This window comes from Lactuca serriola, chromosome 2 (genome assembly GCF_051521515.1).
Source record: "Lactuca serriola cultivar US96UC23 chromosome 2, Lser_US96UC23_V15, whole genome shotgun sequence".
Lineage (NCBI taxonomy): Eukaryota > Viridiplantae > Streptophyta > Magnoliopsida > Asterales > Asteraceae > Lactuca > Lactuca serriola.
The window spans coordinates 158,625,863-158,646,597 of record NC_136409.1 but is presented as its reverse complement, the minus strand read 5'-3'; positions in this window follow the sequence as shown (position 1 = coordinate 158,646,597).

The following is a 20,735-nucleotide window of genomic DNA, read 5'->3' as shown; positions in this document are numbered from 1 at the left end:
CCGAGGCTCCAGCCTCTATATAAGGGATCCGAAGACAGCCATATTTCTTGTTCATTTCTTCTCTTCTCTCTAGTCTTTTGCATCGTTTTTCGTGCCGAAGATACCCCGAAGCCCCGGTATCATACTCTAGCCCCGAGGCAAGTCCCGAGACCCCGAAGATCCCGAGAAGTGCGGTTCCCGAGTCGAAGCTCTGCCCGCAAGAAGTTCGATTTTCGAGGAGATCTTCCAGATCTGTTGAGGAATACTACTTCTATAAGCCGTAGTGCTGTCCGATCATCTTCTGATCAAGTGAGTGTATACTACCTTTCTTAAACACAATAATAATACGAGTTTGGTTCTAGTGTATTAAGTATATTGTTGTTTATAAGTGTGAGTGTGTAGTTATTTTCTTTCTAATACAATAATACGAAGTATTTTATATAAAAATACGTGCTATGTGTATATATTTGGTTGGGTTATGGGTGAATGTGTATTCACTCTCTTCTATCTTATAGATCTGCTTATTTCTTTATGAGATATGTGTTATGTGTGTGTGTGCCTCATCTGTTATGTGATATATGTGTTGATTAACGCATGCTATACATGTTTTCTTTAAACTATGTATACAAATGTATATTTTTATCTACTAATATGTTGGGTAGAACATGGGTAGACAGTTGGTGTGTAATAAACAGATGAGAGGCCTCGTTGTTGTTTGATTGAGTCATCTAGCGGAGTTTAGATGACGACCACTGGCTATTCTAGACAGTCTTGTGGAAACATTAGCACGTTCGCCACCTGTAGGTGTTAATGAACTTGGGTGTTCATTCGCTGTACTCCATCCCCCTCATGGTTGCCTTATTTGACTTATATTGCTGAGGTACCCCCGAAGCATGTGTTGTCGCCCCGATGAAATATTCTTAGACTAGGTCCCTTATGTTAGTTGTTTTAGGGACATTAAAGTGAGAATAACGGGAATGGGTAATTGGGTTATTGTTGGTTGGTGAAAATTTAATATGATATTTATTGTGGGTTGAAAACCCTATATGCTCACCAGGCTCCCAAGCCTGATCCACTCAGTTTTAAATTGTATTACAGGTAGTGGCGGAAGGGCATGAGATGGATGAACCATCAAGTTGTTTTGTTTACAAGTCTGCATATGTTTATATTTGTCATATGACTTGTAATGTATTCGTTTATGCTTATTGGTCTGTATCGGAACATGACACCCCGAGTTTTGATTATAATGAAAATACATTTCTTTTATGAAATGCTTCGGTAAACAATGTTTTATCATGTTTTGTTTTTGGGAACAAATTCCGCAACTCTTTCAAATCAAAAGGATTTACTCTGAAAATATTTAAAAGCATAAATGAAAATCGGTCTTTTCTGGCCGAGATTTTGGGGATGTCACACCGATGCGTTTTCATACTATCAATGTACAACCAACTCATAGTCAACAACTCATATATCTATGTTTGAAGACTTATATGATATTATCGTCTCACGATCACTCGAGATGAATTCCATGAAGTGATACAAGTGAGTGCGGATTTAATCCAATACTCAGACCTTATGAGCACTCATGAATGTTGCATCAAACTTTGCTATGTCTAACACAATTTAGACAAATCTACAAGCCAAATTCATGACAGTCTTGATTCAATACCTACTTCCAACGTATGATCGAATGTGGATAGTTTGAATAATATAATTATTTTGGAAGTCAAAACATGCAAAGTGAAACAATAGTAAATGATTGACACAAGAAAGTACCATACTAGTAAATAAAAAACACCTTTTATTTAAGCATCAAATGTCAATTACATTTCAACTATTACAAGTTTCGAAAGCTATCTATTCATTAAAACTAATATCATCCTTCAGCCCAGTGCGCCTCACATGTTGTAAATGCTTAACCCTACTCAATCCCTTCGTGACGGGATCTGTTGGATTCTCATTTGATGATCATGCCCTCTTTTGCACGATGAGTCCTTCTTCTATACGATGTCTAATGAAGTGGTATTTTCTGTCGATGTGCCTGGATCTGCCATGATCCCTTGGTTCCTTGGCTAAGGCAACTGCACTCTCGTTGTCACATAAAATCTCCATAGGCTCCTTTATAGCTGGTACAACTCCAAGGTCTCCAATGAATTTCTTCATCCATATTGCCTCCTTTGCCGCCTCGCTTCCTGCTATATACTCTAATTTGCAAGTTGAATAAGCTACTGTCTCTTGCTTGGAACTTTTCCAAGTAATTGCTCCTCCATTCAGAGTAAATACCCAGCCCAACTGAGATCGGAAATTATCTATGTCGGTCTGAAAGCTGGCGTCACTATATCCTACCACTCTCAAGTCATCACTCCCACTAAGGGTAAGGACCCAATCCTTAGTCCTCCGCGGGTACTTGAGAATGTTCTTAATCGCAGTCCAGTGAGCCTTACCAGGATTCCCTTGATATATGCTGACCATGCTCAAAGCAAAGGCCACATAATGGCGAGTAAGTCATAGCATACATGATCGAGCCACCAACGAAAGCATATGGTAATCGACTCATCTCAGCTATCTCAGCCTCTATACTCGGACTCTGAGCCTTTCTCAGTTTGGCATTGCTCTGGATCGGTAAGTCACCTTTCTTGGAATTATGCATGTTGAACCTCTTCGACACCTTGTCCATGTAGGTACTTTGACTAATTGCAATTAATGTCTTACTCCTGTCTCTCAATATCCTTATCCCAAGAATATAGGCAGCTTCTCTAAGGTCCTTCATAGCGAAACACTTCCCAAGCCAGGATTTCACCTCCTCCAAGGTTGGGACGTCATTTCCTATGAGTAGTATGTCATCCACATACAATACCAACAAACTAACTATGCTCCCACTAGCTTTGACATATACACAAGACTCATCCCCGCTTCTCGAAAAGCCAAACTCTTTGACTTTCTCATTGAAACAAAGATTCCATCTATGAGATGCTTTTTTTAATCCATAAATGGATTTATCAAGCTTACACACTCTATTAGGGTACTTTGCATCGACAAAACCATATGGCTGACTCATGTAAACATCCTCAGCCAACTTTCCATTATGGAAAGCAGTTTTGACATCCATTTTCCATATTTCATAATCATGAAATGCAGCAATGGCTAGCATAATCCTAATACACTTAATCTTTGCTACTGGTGAAAAGGTCTCATCATAATCAACTCCTGGAGTTTGAGTAAAGCCCTTCGCAACCAATCATGCCTTATAAGTCTGCATCTTACCATCCATGTCGGTCTTCTTCTTGAAGATCCATTTGCACCCGACTGTCTTACGACCAGGTACATTGTCAATCAAGTTCCAAACTTCATTGTCATACATGGACTGAATCTTGTTGTCCATCGCCTCCTTCCAATTAGCAGATTCGGGGCATGCCATGGCTTCCTTGTAGTTGTTAGGTTCATCCAAATTTATCAGTTTGCTATCACTGATAAATGTATCACCCTCAGATGTTATATGAAAACCATATAACACAGGTGGAACACTAACTCTACTAGAATGCCTCAGAGGTATGAATTTGTCAATTGGATCGACAAGAGTTTCCTCCTCTGGTTGATCGCTAGTGTTTGAGGTTCCTTCACCACTTGACTCTTAAAGTTCTTCAAGATCATTTTGCCTCCCACTGTCCCCTTGGAATATGAGTTCCCTTTCTCGAAAAACCCCTCTCCTCGCAACGAAGACAACATTGTCACTCGGTTTGTAGAAGAGATCACCAAAGGACTTTTGCGGGTAGCCGATGAAAATACAACGCTCACTTCGAGGTTTGAGCCTGTCATGAGTCTCGCGTTTCACGAAAGCCTCGCAACCCCAAACCTTGATGTGGTCTAATGTGGGAGCCTTCCCATTCCACATCTCATGAGGTGTTATGGCAACCTTATTGGTAGGGACTAGATTAAGGATATGGGTGGCAGTCTCTAAGGCATACCCCCAGAATGAGATTGGTAACGAAGCTCGATTCATCATGGAACGAACCATGTCCAACAAGGTTCGATTGCGCCTCTCAGCTACACCATTAAGCTATGGTGTCCTAGGTGGTGTCAACTGTGAAACAATTCCACACTCCTTAAAATAGTCCAGGAACTCGATACTAAGATACTCACCACCCCGATCGGATCGGAGCATCTTTATCTTCCTACCCAGCTGATTCTCCACTTCTTGCTTAAGCTCTTTGAATTTATCAAAGGTTTATGACTTATTCTTGGTTAACTAGATATAGCCATATCTGTTGTATTCATTAGTAAAAGTCATATAGAAGCGGTTAACATCCATTGTGGCGGTTCTGAAGGGCCCACACACATCGGTGTGTATGAGATCCAACAAACCCTCACCCCTTTCACAATAACCAGTGAAGAGTGACTTAGTCATTTTTCCAAGTAAACAAGACTCGCAAGTGTCATCCGACCTTAGTTCGAATGACTCCAAAACTCCAGCCTTCTGGAGTTGGCCTATGCGCTTCTTGTTGACATGTCCAAGACAACAATGCCACAAGGATGCCTTATCCAAATCATTAGAAGAATCGATATGCAACACATTATTTCCTAAGTTGTCTACAATCATCACCGTTTCATATACACCATTACAAGGTCATGCTTTAAAATAAAAAACACCATTATTATAAGCATTTATTGCACCAATTTCATTATCAAACGAAAATGTGAAACCTTGTTTGTACAAACCATGAAAAGAAATAACATTTCTCGCCATTTCAGACGAGTAGCAACAATTATTTAAATCTATTTCTAACCCGCTACTAAGCAATAAAGAGTAAACTCTAATCTTGGTGACAAGTGAAACCTTCCTATTCCCCATGATCAAGTTTATCTTCCCGTGCTCCACATCCTTACTTCTTTTTAGGCCCTGCACATCAGAACAAATGTGAATTCCACAACCTGTGTCAAGAACCCAAGAGTTAGAACGCAATGAGTTTTTAGATAGAATAGTGTAAATACCTGCATGGGTGGGTTTAACCTTCCCATCCTTAACATCCTGCAAGTACTTTGGGCAGCTTCGCTTCCAGTGCCCCTTATCATGGCGATAGAAACACTCTGCTTCTTTTGGGATGTTCGAGGGAGTAGCAGAACCTCCTTTGGTTCCACTTGAAGAGAATCCATCAAGAGACTTTCCCTTTCGGTTCTTGGAAGGAGCCTTCCTCTTCTTCCTCTTACCTTGCCCAATTTCCAGAATAGGGGCATTAGCTGTAGGAGTGGTTACAACATTTTTACCTTTGAGACCACTTTCGGCAGTCCTCAAAAGGCCTTGAAGTTTGCTCAAAGTGACTTCCTCCTTGTTCATATGATATGTCTTGCGGAATTGATCATAACATGGAGGTAAGGAGTGTAGGATAATATCTATAGCCAGCTCCTCATAGGAATTTTGGAGTTCCGAAGACATGGTGGCAAGCATGATACAAGCTACCATGGTGGCATCTTTCTCATGTGCCCTAAAATTAACAATCGCTTGAGGAGTAGCAGCAGACTCGTCGATATCCTTGAGCTCTTTGTCGAGGACATATTCCTTTTCCTCGTATCGACTGACCATCCTGATGTTCCTAATCCAATCATTGAAATTAGTCCCATCAAATATGACTCTCCCACAAAGGTTCATGAGAGAGAAGGAGTCGGTAGGGTTTGAGCCCGAAACAGTGTTGGAAGACATCTGAAAAGAAAGAAAGACATGTTTATATTAGATAAAGAGTCCTTAATATAACACCCAAATGAAATATTAAGGTTAGGACCCAACACAATATTTTACAAATTGGAATAGGGATGTCGTAATCCAACTTGCAAAATATTTGAAGGTAGGTAAATGACGATTTACCAATTTCCACCATGAAAACGAAATTTTTGTTAATTAAGTTTTAATTGGATTTGAAACTCCTAAATCCTTTGAGATTCATTGAACTATTTAATGGCATGTTTAAATCTCGATTATGCCCTTCAGGTTTGTGACTGGGATACCGAGGATCACAAACAAGGTGTGAATAACCATACAAATATACTTGGTACTCTCAATGTCAATTATCACCTTAATCAATGTGTCGGTTAACCACACACGCTCCATTGACCTTAAGATAAACATTAAGCTACCCTTTACCACCCTTACTAGTCCATGTTAATGTGTCGGTTAACCACACATGCTCCATCAACGACTTAGTAAGGTGTAAATTGAAATTTCATGGATTAGCATCAATTTCACATTTTCTAAAAGTAACTAAGATTGGGAATTTATAAAAGGTTTAGTTACTTTATAGTTATCATTATACTTTTAATGAGAATTATAGCCTTTGTCCTACCTGTTCGGCTAACGACCCTTCACCAGTCAAGGAAGCGGTGGGTGAGAGTGGACACCCATTAAACTGCCATTTTATACGCAGTAACCTTATACCCCCCCCCCCTATAGACCGACTTCGTGAATGAAGCCTACTAACGATAAAATTGACTTTATCTTATATATATATATATATATATATATATATATATATATTATTAACTTATAATACTATAAAGTATAGACCGGCTTCGTGAATGAGGCCTACTAATGGTAAAACTGACTTTGCAACGACCCAAAAATCATGACTAAAATTTTCTTTTTAAAACATTACTAAAACCATACTTATAAAAACGTATCATAAGTCATAACATAACTTTCGAGTATTAAATTCAAAACATAATCTCATTATCAGAGTAAAACATTCCCCAGGCTAACTGACTATGGTGTGTGCACTGCAATTCTCCGAGCTCCTCTTTTGAAAACTGAGTACCTGAAACCAAAACTGAAAACCGTAATCACGAAGCTTAGTGAGCTCCCCCAAACTACCACATACCATACAATAACATGTAAAACACATAATGGGCCTTGCCCACTGCATCGGACCGAGGTCCGGACTAACTGGGGCCTTGCCCCCTGCATCGGACCGAAGTCCGGAAACTGACTGGGACCTTGTCCCCTGCATCGGACCGAAGTCCGGACTAACTGACTGGGACCTTGTCCCCTGCATCGGACCAAAGTCTGGACTAATTGAGGCCTTGCCCCCTGCATCAGACCGAAGTCCGAAAACTGACTGGGACCTTGTCCCCTGCATCGGACCGAAGTCCGGACTAACTGCGTCGGACCGAAGTCCGGAACTAACTGAACATAACATAACATAAACATATCAATTAGCATGAACACACATATATTGCGTACTGCATCGGGCCGTAGCCCGGAACACATAACACATAAATCCTGTCTGAGCCACGAAGGCATCAAACATACTAACTACTGCATCGGACCGAAGTCCGGAAACTACTGCTAGCTAAACGGGTCGGCATTATGGCCTTAGACCCATTCCTACTGGAAGGAAACTCACCTCGAAATGCTGACTGTTGAAAACTCAAGTGAAAGATCCCCGACTGCTATCCCGGCTGCTCCCCAGCTATCATGGGAAATAAAATACTAACTCAGAATAGGGATTCTCCTATGGGTAAAATTACCATTTTACCCCTGTTATGGCATGGGTCACAACATGGCCCCAAAACCCCCAATTCCTTTTAAGCCCATCCAGGGCCCCACTAAAGGCCCACTAATGGCCCAATTTGCTCCATTGGGCCCAAAGCCATTTATTGGACCTTACTCAAGCCCAATGCTAAATCCTTGGTCCTTAGCAACTGAATTCTGATGGCCCAATATGGCCCAAGGATCCTAAGTCTCAACTCAACCCACACCGAGGCCCAAAATGCTATAAGCCCAACTGACTGCGTTACGCGGGGCGTACTCTAATGTACACTTAGCGTACTGGCTTGCTAGAGAGTATGCGGGGCGTACCTGCAATTACGCTCGGCGAACTTACTCTGTTAAGACACTTCGCATTAAGCGCCAAATACTCCGACTCAAGATCCATAAACTTAGATCTAGGTCTTATTCCATGCCCTAATCCATAAAGTCACTGACTTGGTGACCTTATATGGCCCAAACCAACCCAAACTATCAAAACACTCTTCTACTTCCATAAAGGGGAATAGATCTCATGCATGAACTTAATAGGACCACAAAGGTTGGAACTTTACTGCTTCTGGGACTCATATGACTCTAAGGGAGGCAACCCTGGTCTTAGGAACAAGCTTAAGTCATAAAGTCCAAATCTTGGGACCAAAAGGTCCATAAACTTGTACTAAGGAGATCTAAGAGGTTAATCATCAAGCTCAAGACTTTTTACCTTGCAAAGGTCCGAAATGAAGCACTTATACCAGATCTACAAGCTCTAGCTTCAAAGGTTCCTCCTTGCCAATCTTCTTCTCTTTGCTTCCAAGCTTTAATCCAGCAAAATGGGTTCTCCAAGGTCAAGATCTCATAAAATGAGGGTAGGGACGTTCTAGGGTTTCTTCTGAGGTTGGGGAGGCTCATATGGGAGCTAGGGTTGGAACCATAATGTCCTTTATATAGTGCTCAATCCGAAATTAGGGTTTCATAACTTTTAGAGTAGGCTGGGCATACCTCCTGGTACGCTGAGCGTACGCCTTGGACATCCGCGACCAAGCTACCTCATTATGCTGGGCGTAACCCAGCTTACGTTGGGCGTAACCACGCGTGTTCCAAACATGCATCCAGGGCCTTCCATGCAAACTTTTCTCTATAAGGGCCATTCTTGCCAAATCTTCAAAGTGTCATAACTCCTTCATTCTAGATCCGATTCTGATGAACTTTATATCCACGGAAAGGTGACGAGACACCCTACGTTTCTAACAACACAACCCGACCCGAAAACTTCTCGTATAATAACTCCAAATTTAATAAAGGACTAAAACGCCCCTAGCCTTGGCCTCTGAAATTCCATAAATGAATATTTTAGAACAGGGCGTTACAGACTTTGCCTTATATATATATATATATATATATATATATATATATATATATATATATATATATTATTAACTTATAATACTATAAAGTATAAGGGTTGAATTTTAAACTTTTAAAATTCTAGGGTTTGGAATTAAAGTATTCTATAGTGACTTTACAAATTCCAAAACTTGAGGGCAAGTTTTGAAACTATTCAAAACCTTTTATTTCTATAACTTATGAGTTTTTATGACTTTTAACGAAAATACTTTTGGAATTCCATAACTTGAGGACACGTTATGGAGTCCATTAAAAGGCATTTAGATTAATAATTAAACTAACAAGAAATGTCAAATAATATCTATGATCTAGCAAAACTCATAAGCATGGATAATTCACATCAACAATTTTCAAGAATCATATAAACTAATATAAAACTCGAAAATCTGCACTCATGAGCACCAACTCGTCGAGTGCATGAACTGACTCGGCAAGATGGTCAGATTTGTGAGGGGAATCAGGGAGTTCCCCAGTGGACTCGCCAAGTACACTGAACAGTGAGCAGAAATTCGATTTTTCAAGCATTTGAAAGCAAGTAGTAGCATCACGTATAATTGAAAACAAGCCTAGGCTCTGATACCACTGATGGGTTTTGAGCATTCTAACACTTCTAAGGTGTACATGCAACCCTAGAAAAGTTGGATATATGTTTTCTCTATTACACATGCAAACTTTCATTTTACCAAGGTTTCATTCTAACTAGCATACCATGAAGTATATGTAATACAAAATCTAGTAGAATGACATACCTGTTCTTGTAGCTTGATTCCTTAAACCTTTAAGAGCCTATCACCAATAATATGAATGCCTCAAGTGGAATCACAAATCACCACCAACAAATGGAAGAACTTGAGAGAAGATAATATGCACTCAAAATCAGCTAGCCCACTTGTGTGTATGCTTAGTGGCCGATTTTTCTAGCTAGAGGGGTTCATATATAGTGTGGCTTAATTAGGGTTACACCATGCAAACCCTAATGTGCACGACTTTCCACATTCCTCATGCCCCATGGGTTTTAACCCTCCATGGAGTATCCATGGGTTACCACATGGGTTTAGCCCAACATAAGGAATCATGGATCATTAGCCCACTTCATAAGAATGAATGATTTACACAATCAATCCCCATATATTTAATTAGTCCTTTTTTATCACAAAATTAATTCCAAATTAATTATTGATCAATACTAATTAAATAATATGATTCCATATTAATATATTAGAACTTATAATATATTAATAAATCATAAATAGCCTCTTCTCAAAAGTCCATCCTTACAGATTGTTCTGGTGAAGTGCAACCCAAATGGACCATTCTACTTTCGGGTCATGTACATATCAAATATAGTTATGGACTTAGAAACCTTATCCAATAGTGATGTTGAAGGTGCTATTTCTTTAATCAATAAAATCAAGACTAAACAAACCTTTTATAATGTTGACAGTCTCGAGAAAGATTTTAAAAACAGATTTGTAAGTACCTATTTCATAAATCAAATTCTAATTGATACACATTGTACTAATGAATCTAATGTTAATACTAATTGTGTATCTCATTTATCTTCTCTTGATCCTTTAAGTCAACCTCCTCATCATGATTATTTATTTCCCTCCACTAGATCCTGCTAAAATTTCCTATCTCTAATGGTGAATTGCCTTCTATAAACGAAATTCTTAACATGTTTCCTCAGTGTTCTGTTAGCAACATTGAATCTGGAGATCAATCAAAGACTTCCATTTCAGATGATTCTTTAATTTCTTCTGTATCTCATGACAAAGCATCATCAGAGCATACCATCGATGACATTCCCTAGTCCAGAACTAAAGAAAGAGTTTTTTCAAATGATCAAGATTCTTCAGGTTCCATTGATAGAAGAAAACAAAGTTCAAATGGCAAAAGAAAGAATCCTGGGACCAGAGTCTGTTATCGGTATGGTGATGCCTCTCATAGAGTCAATGAGTATACATTTAAAAAGAGCTCCACCCATGCTGACAACACCATAACTCAAAGTGATAAATTGATCAAAAAGGGAAACTCTTTGAATTGTCTCCCTGATGCTTGTTATCACATTTTCTCTTAAGTGACCCATTGCAAGATGGGACAGTTTATACTAATTGTACATTTTAGTTTTTGTTTTTTTCGGGTAAAGAACATATTTGGTATTTAGATAGTGGTTGTTCAAGACACATGATAGATTTCAATTCACTTCTAGATGACTTTGTAAGGAAGGATGGTCCAACTGTTACATATGTAGACAATAGCAAAGGAACTACAAAAGGATATGGATCCAACAAGTGCAAGTCTATTGTATTCAAGAATGTTTCATACGTAAAAAGTCTTCAACACAATCTTGTTTCAATCAGCCAATTGTGTGACGCCGACTATGAAGTTCACTTTAACAAGAGAGAAGCAAAGGTTGTTGATCAAAATAATGTCATTGTAGTGACTGCAAATTGACAGAATGACATTTATGTTTTGGATATGTTCTCTGCTGACAACTCTCTTCGTCGTTGCTTCTTCTATTGTGCTCAGTCTCATCTAAATTGGTTGTGGCACAAGAGACTATCTCACTTGAACTTCAAGAACATATCAAAGATTTCTGGGAATCGGCTTGTAAGAAGAATTCCTAAGATGAAGTTTGTCAATGATAAATTATGTTCAATGTGTAAAAAGGGGAAAGAAAACCAAGTCCTCCTTCAATCCAAAGTCTTGTTCCTCCATCAACAATCCCTTACACATTCTCCATATGGACCTTTTTGGATCGGTCCTAATTAAGTCAAGAGCTGGGAAGAAGTATACTCTCGTTATTGTAAATGAATTTTCAATATTTACTTGGGAAATATTTTTAAGAAAAAAAAAAGTCATGTTGTTAATGAAATCATATCACTCTTTAAGCAATGGGAGGTTCTTTATGATCATAAAGTCATACAATTACGTAGTGATCACGGCACTGAATTCAAAAACTCCCCCCCCCTAAAAGACTTTTTCTCAAACTTACGAATCACTCAAAACTTCTCGGTTGTTAGAACTCCCAAAAAAATGGCATTGCTGAAAGACAAAATAGAACTCTAATTGAAGCTGAAAGAACTATGGTGGTTGCAGCTGGTCTTGCTCTGTTATTTTGGGCTGAAGTTGTCAACACAACGTGTCATACCCAAAACCGTTCCATCAGTGTTAAGCGTCATGGGAATACTACCTTTGAGAAACTTAAGAGGATGAAACTAGATATCTCTTACTTTCATGTGTTTCAGTGTGTCTGCTACATTCTGAATCAAAGAGATCAGCGCTCTAATTTTGAGGTTAAAGTTGATGAATGAGTGTTTCTAGGTTACTATAGTGTATCCAAGGATTTTAGGGTATTCTATATTTCAAGGAAAACTGTTACGGAAACTGATCATGTCACATTCGATGAAGACACATTCATTCATGATCAGATTGATCATCCTTCCTCCATTTTGAATGAACTTACTTTCAGGGCATGGTATGACACATTGGCGAATTATCTTCTATAGACTGGATACAAATGAAGAAAAATTGACAACACTTTGTTTATCAAGCATTCGTGATTTCACATCATTCTTTCTCAAGTGTATGTTAATGACATCATTTTTGGATCCACATATGATAAAATGAATTATGAGTTCGTTGATGTTATCGACAAGAGATTTGAGATGAGCATGATGGGTGAACTGTTCTTCTTTTTAGGTTTACAAGTTAAAAAACGAACTTATGGAATATTTATTTGTCAACCTAAATATATTGCAATCATATTGAAGAAGTTTGGCTTTTTTGATATCAAGCCAACAAAGACTCCAATGTCTTCATTAGCATATATCTCCTTAGTCCTTCAGACCTTGTTTACCAAATGTCACAGAGCCTGTTGTTGCCAATGTTGATCAAATTATCAACTCTTATTCTAACTCTGAAGATCATCATGTTGTCTCTGAAGAAGCTGGGCCATATAACTTTTCAAATCAGGAAGATTCAGTTACAAACAACACAAATGAGAGTACTACTCCTAGAATTCTTAGAGATCATCCTGAATCTCAAATCATTAGAGATGTATATTATGGGATTCTCACTCGTAGGAGAGTTAGTAGCAACTTCTACATGTTTGTGAATTTTATCTCAATGATTGAACCAAAGAATGTCGTAGATTCCCTGAAGGAAGTTGGATGTATCAAAGCTATATAGCATGATTTGGATGAATTTGAACGTCGCTGTGTGTGGACTCTTGTTTCCAAGACTCAAGGAAAAACCATCATTGATACTAACTGGGTGTTCAGAAACAAGATGGATGAATATCGAATCATCATTAGAAACAAATAAAGACTTGTGGCCTAAGAGTTTTGTCAACTGGAAGGATTAGACTATGATGAAACCTTTACCCCTATTGATAGACTTGAAACAATTCATCTGTTCCTTGCTTTTTCTTCATTCAAGAACTTAAAAGTCTATCAAATGGATATTAATACCGCCTTCGTATATAGGGATCTCCAAGAAGAATTCTTTCTAAAACAACCTCTAGGGTTTGAAAGTTAAGAATTTCTCAATCATGTATATCCTGTTGATAAAGCTATCTATGGTTTGAAGCTGGCACCCAGAGCTTGGTATGGCAAATTGGCGAGTTATTTTCAAGAGAGTGGATACAAACGGAGAAAATGACAACACTTTTTTTATCAAGCATTCAAGATTTCACATCATTCTTGCTCAAGTGTATGTTAATGACATCATTTTCGGACCCACTAATGACAAACTGAGTTCTGAGTTCACTAAAGTTATGGCCAAGAGATTTGAGATGAGCATGATGGGTGAACTAACCTTCTTTTTAGGTTTACAGGTGAAAAAACAAACTGATGGAATCTTTATTTTTCAAGCTAAATATATTGCAGTCATACTGAAGAAGTTTGACTTTTTTTGATAGCAAACCAGCAAAGAATCCAATGTCTTCATCAATGTCTATCTCCACTGATCTAATTGGGGCTGATGTAAATGCAACCATGTACCAAGGAATGATAGGTTCACTGCTCTATCTTATTTCCAGTCGCCCTGAGATTATGTTTGCCACCATATTGTTTGCTTGATATCAAGATTATCCTAAGGAATATCATCTTCTCGTTGTAAAAAGGATATTTCGATACTTGAATCATACACCTAATATTGGACTCTAGTATCCTCGTGAATCCGAGTTCAAGCTGGTGGGATACACTGGCTTGGATCATGGCGGATGTGGTATTTATTGAAAAGCACTTTAGGAGGAGCCCAAATACTTGGAAATAGATTGGTGAGTTGGGCCAGCAAGAAGCAGACATCCGTGGCTTGCTCTACCACTGAAGCTAAATGTGTAGCCACCAGAAGGTGTTATGCTCAGATTCTATCGATTCAGAATCAACTCTTAGACTATGGTGTTAACTTCTCAAAGAGTCCTATCTATTGTGACAACACCAATATCATTCAGATGATATGTAATCCAGTTCATCATTCCAAAACCAAGCACATCGACATTCTTCATCACTTCATCAAGGACATTGTTCAAAAGGGAAAATTGGAGTTGTTCTACATCCCATCCACTGATCAACTGGTTGACATTTTCACTAAGGCATTAAACAATAAGACACTAAACAAACTGATTGCAAATCCTTGCATGCTTCCAATGACTTATTCATTTTCTAACTCATTTAAAATAACTTTTCTTCTATTTTATTTCTTAAAACAAAAAAGCACAAAAAAGTGCTTAATTTATATGCTTTTTTCAAAGAACTTTACATATTTTTCTTAAGCTTTGCATCTAATGTTTACAAGTATTCTCTTTTCTCTCTATTCTCTATTTTCAGTTCCAACAATATCTTATCTACGAATTATCTACACCTTGTCCTTCCAGAGTTAGAAAGAGTTGGAGTTCTTCAGAATGATCTAAATGCTCCAGTTGTTGAGAAGAATATTGGCATTAAGTCTTCTTCTTGTTGACAATACTCTTTCTATCATCCACTTACTGTTATGGATGAAATAAGCAACCATCAATGCAACGAGTCTTACTTTCATCTACTGAATCAAAATCCGATAAAACCTTGAATGGCCTCGTGATGATCTTGTCAACTTGATGGTTACATGTATTTGGGCCAATTAAATCGTAGGTTTCAAAAATTGGTTTCAGTTCCTCTCATGATCTTGGTGAACATTAAGCTTGGATTTTATCCGCAACATATCAATGATTAAAGGCTTCATCATTCTTGGTATCTCGACAAACAGAAATTGATTCATGAGCTTTTAAATCAATATATCTTCTAGCAACAATTTTATGATTCTTCTAAAAAACGCTACATAAAGAGCTTATGAAAAAGTTGTATATACCGTTTTAACTATTCTTCTGTTTATTATCTCTTACGCTTTTATCTCCATGCCTATTTTGTCTTGTACAACATAAAATGAATTGATGGTGAGTATTATATTCTAGACTGCAACTCAACTTTATAATATGGAAGATAAACCACTTCTTGTTGATAAACTAACATTGTTTATGATTCAAACAGATCTCACTTTAGAATGATTGAAACATTCCATTCTCTCCTCAAATGCTTCTTGATAAAACTTTACGATTCACTATGATATACCACACACTGATGAAAGTTTGAAACTCTATTATGATGGTTAATCTATCCAACGTAGGCTATCACATGCACCAACCCCCTCCTTCCCATGAATTCTTCTTTAAAGCTTTATGATTCAACGTAACTGTAACACTCTAAATTTTCAAATAAAATTTTCATTTTTAATTCCACACTGCTGTGATACGTTGGAGACGGTAGTGCTGAGATTATCGGTGGGGATGGTGCAGATTCCCTCTCCTGATATCACAATACACAAATGAAAAGTAGATCGTTAGTCGACATCCGTGAGGGATTCCCGGGACGAAGCTCCGACGATCTAGTTAGGGTTTTCTTAGGGAAAAGAAAGAATATTCACTTGAAACAGAGTCCTCCTTCCTTCACAAGGAAGAAGGATCCTTTTATACATGGTTCCAAAGGCATGTGGACCTCAACTGATTCTGTTGAACATTCCTTCACGAGACGTGGCGTGGAGTACTTGTACTGGAAGATCCTTCATCACGTCCCTTTTGTGTCCTCTCCTCATTGGCTAGAGGAGGATTATTCAGTTATTATGGAGATCTTGGATATCGTGACGAGCACGTGGGATGCTCTGAATGGTCCCATGCTCCCCAGGATGTTACCCTTTGGTGAGGAGGTTATAGCGCTGCTCTGCACCATAAATGTCACGCCTATGATTTTTCACGTTGGCGAAGGCCCAACATTGGATTCGGACTTGGTCCGACTGAGTTCAGCTCAGGCCAAGCTCGGTACTTGTTTTGACTTCTCTTTTTGACGTTCCCTCTAAGGAATACGTTAACACACACAAAACAAATTTTAACATCTCTCATACTCAATTTATAAATGTTTCAAAACACAAACATAAAAACTATTTGTCATATATCCTAGAATCCTCAAAACATAAATCAGCAAGCTGGTGTGTACAATCATGCACACGCCTTCCCGCGATCCTGAGATGTACCTAAAACACATTTCACACAACACTGTAATCACAAAGCTTAATGAGTTCCCCAAAATACCACACACAAATAATTAGCCTCTCATGGCTATATCTCGATAAGGAACCTCCAGTCATGTGTCTCAGTGATGACCCTCCGGTCTCACGGCTCGGGTTGGACCCTCCAGTCCTGTATCTCAGTGAAGACCCTTCGGTCTCTCGACTCGGTTTGGACCCTTTGGTCCTATGTCAATAAATGCACAGAATAATATACAACATAAATCACAAAGACAGAATGCATAATATCACATATCTCAGTATTAGCATATAAAACCCTCCGGTCAGTAACAAAAATAAGACCCTTCAGTCTCACAGTAATTACCACTCAGGTAATTATAATGAGAAGACTCACCTTGTAAGTAAAGCAAGTATGTCTCGCACTCAAACTGTCGGTCTAGACTCCGCCTACATATATCACAATCATCTGAAATTAACAATTTATATTAACAACTCCAAGGATGTTAAGCTAACTCCTCTACTAAATCTCAGAAAGGGTGAAAGACCATTTTACCCCTCCATGGTCTCCAAAGTTCAAAACTTGACCAAACCCTAAAATGTCAACGAAAATCAACACTCAGGTCAACAGTCCATGTTTGACTCAACTCGTTGAGTGCATCTATGCGACTTGTCGAGTTCCCTATGTTCTTAGAAAATCGAGAAAATTCGAGTTAACTCGACGAGTTGTCTTACCAACTCGTCAAGTTTATACAATGTCCAAAATATCGGGGAAAAGCCTAACCAACGCGTCAAGTTCCTTAAGCCCTTTCTCTTATTCAGATGTTTTTAAGCGAGACTAAGGCCCCAAACTCTAGATCTAACCTTCAGGGTTGAGATACCACGTGAAGTTGCAAGCTTTACGTCCATGCATGGGATTTAGGGGCTTACTTTTCCAAAACAAGGCTCAACAAGGGGTTTAAGGCATGAAGATTGGCCAAATCTCGATAAAGCTTCAGTCCTTAGGCCTAAAGGGCCTAGTAGTGTCCATATTTGAAGTCTTAGCTTCAAGGCATGCTCAAAACCAATAATGACTCAATAGAAGCTAGAAATGGCCATAAAATCTCTAATGGAGAGATCTAACAAACAAGTGATCATGGTAATGGATTTTTACCTTAAAATGGTTGCTACAACTAAATGGATGTCAGATCTATTGACTCCTTGTTCCAAGCTCTTCACTCTTCAAGGAATGCACCAAAACACACACTTTTAGCCTCTCACACTCTCAAAATGGAAGGTAACTTGATTAGGGTTTGTCTCTGGGTGATAAGGTGATGAGGGAGGCGGGGTAAAGGACTTAAGGTCCTTTAAATATGGTGCAAACCCAGAAATCTAGGGTTTTCACACTCAGCTCCAACTCGTCGAGTTGAATCCACCAACTCGTTGAGTTGGTTCTAAAGTCACGCGGACAAACTCAATCTCTACTCAACAAGTTGGGGCCTCCAACTCGTCGAGTTTCCCTATCAATATGAATATAAAACAATTTAAATTTATACCTGAGAGTCGGGATGTTACAATTCTCCCCCTCTGGAATTAGACTTCACCCTCGAAGTCATTCTCTGGAAACAACTCTAGGTACTACTCACACATCTCAGACTCTGGCTCCTAAGTCCACTCGGATCCCCTCCGATGCTGCCACTGAACCTTAACCAATGGCACCTCCTTATTTCTCAAAATCTTCACCTTTTTATCCAAAATCGCCAACGGCTTCTCAATGTAGTTCAAGCGATCATCAACCTGGATGTCCTCTAAAAGGACCGCTATCGTCTCGTGGGCTACATACTTCCTCAACTGGGATACATGGAAGGTGTCATGAATATGGATCAACTCTGAAGGTAGCTCTAACTGATAAGCTACCTTACCTACTCGACCAATCACTTTGAAAGGACCAATGTATCTAGGGCCCAGCTTGCCTCGCTTCCTGAATCAAGTCACCCTTTTCATGGGGATACCTTCAGGAGGACAAAATCGCGGACCTGGAACTCTAGCTCGGATCGTCTTCGCTCTGCATAACTCTTCAGGTGACTCTGGGTAGTCAACAACCTTTGTCTAACCTGTTGGATTTGCTATGTCATCTTGAGCACTATCTCAGTGCTCCCCATCACTCTCTGCCAGAACACCCCCAACAGATGGGAGTCCGACATATCCTCAAGTATAAAAGCTCAAAGGGGGGCATCCTAATACTGGAGTAATGGTTGTTGTTGTATGAAAACTCATCCAAGGGTAGGTAGTAATCCCAACTCCCACCGAAGTTTATAACACATGCACGTAGCATGTCCTCGAGCGTCTAAATCGTCCGCTTGCTTTGTCCGTCCGGGTGGTATGCAGTGCTGAATTGTAGTTGGGTACCCAACTCCTCATGAAATTTCTTCCAGAACCTGGAAGTAAAATATACATCACGATCTGACACTATCGATGTTGCCATCCCATGTCGTGCCACCACCTCTCGAACGTAGACCTCGACCAATCTCTTCGTAGAAGAGCTCTCACTTATGGCTAGGAAGTGAGCACTCTTCGTCAACCGATCTACAATCACCCATATCGCATCAATACCCCTCGCATTCCTCTTTAATTTGGTGATAAAATCCATAGAAATATGTTCCCACTTCCATAGGGGAATCTCCAAAGGCTGCAATTTGCCATGGGGGCGCTGGTGCTCTGCCTTGACATGACGACAGGTCAAACATCTATCGACTACCCATGACACATCTCTCTTCATGCAGAGCCACCAATAATCATTTTTTAAGTCCAAATACATCTTAGTGGCCCCAGGATGGATTGAGAATCTTGACCTATGGGCCTCCACCATCAAAATCCATCGGGCTCCACCCGTATATGGAACCCATATCTTCCCATGGAAGGTCATAAGCCCCCGAATATCGGTCTCAAACTCAGAAATCTGCTCGATCACCCGCTCTCTCTTACGGTTCTCTGGTATCATGGCCAACGCTTGGGCCTCTCGGATGGTATCGAAGACTGGATTCATCACCGTCATCCTCATACACACGTCTCGGATTGGAGCACTCACTGTTGTATGATTCAGGGCATCGGCTACCACATTAGCCTTGCCAAGATGATATAAAATCTCACAGTCATAGTCTTTCACTACATCCAACCATCTCCTCTATCTTATATTCAGGTTGGGCTGATCCTTAAGGTATCTTAGGCTCTTATGGTCCGTGTATATCGTACATCAGACACCATAAACATAGTGGCGTAAAATCTTGAGGGCGAATACCACCGCCCCCAACTCCAAATCATGGGTGGGATGCCTCGTCTCATGAGGCTTCAGCTGCCTAGACACATAAGCTATCACTTGCCCTCTCTGCATCAACACGACACCCATTCCTGATATGGATGCATCACAGTAGACTACGAAGTCCTCTACTCCCTCTGGATGGGCTAATACTGGAGCTTCACACAATCTCTTGTGAAATGTCTCGAATGATGCCTGCTGATCAGGCCCCCAAGCAAAGCTAACATCCTTCCTGGTCAATTTGGTGATAGGAACAACAATCTTGGAGAAATCTCTGATAAACCTCCGTTAGTAGCCTGCCAGACCTAGAAAACTCCTGATCTCGGATGGGGACCACGACACCTCCCACTGCATAACTGCCTCAATCTTGGCCGGGTCGACCAAAATTCCATTTTGATTAATGAGGTGCCCCAAAAACTAGACCTCTCATAACAAGAAATCACACTTGGAGAATTTGGCATAAAGCCTCTCCATACTTAACACACCAAGAATCTCCCAAAGATGCTCCTTATAATGTTCCCTAAACCTCAAGTACACCAAAATATCATCGATGAACACGATCACCGACCGATCTAACATGGGCCTACACACCCGGTTCATGAGGTCCATGAACATTGTCAGTGCATTGGTGAGCCCAAAAGGCATCACCACAAACTCGTAATTCCCATAACGAGTCTGAAAGGTCATCTTCTGGATATCCTCCTCGCAGAACCTCATCTGATGATACCCATATCTCAAATCAATCTTGGAAAACCAAGATGCTCCCTGCAACTGATCAAACAAATTGTTGATCCTCGGTAGTAGATAACGGTTCTTGACCGTCAACTTGCTCAACTCCCGGTAGTCGATGCACATCCGGTGTGAACCATCCTTTTTCTTGACAAAAAGGATTGGCGCTCCCCATGCCGAGCTACTCGGTCTAATGAAACCCATCCCCAACAGATCCTGGTCCTGCGAGGATAACTCCTGCATCTCGGGCGGCGCAAG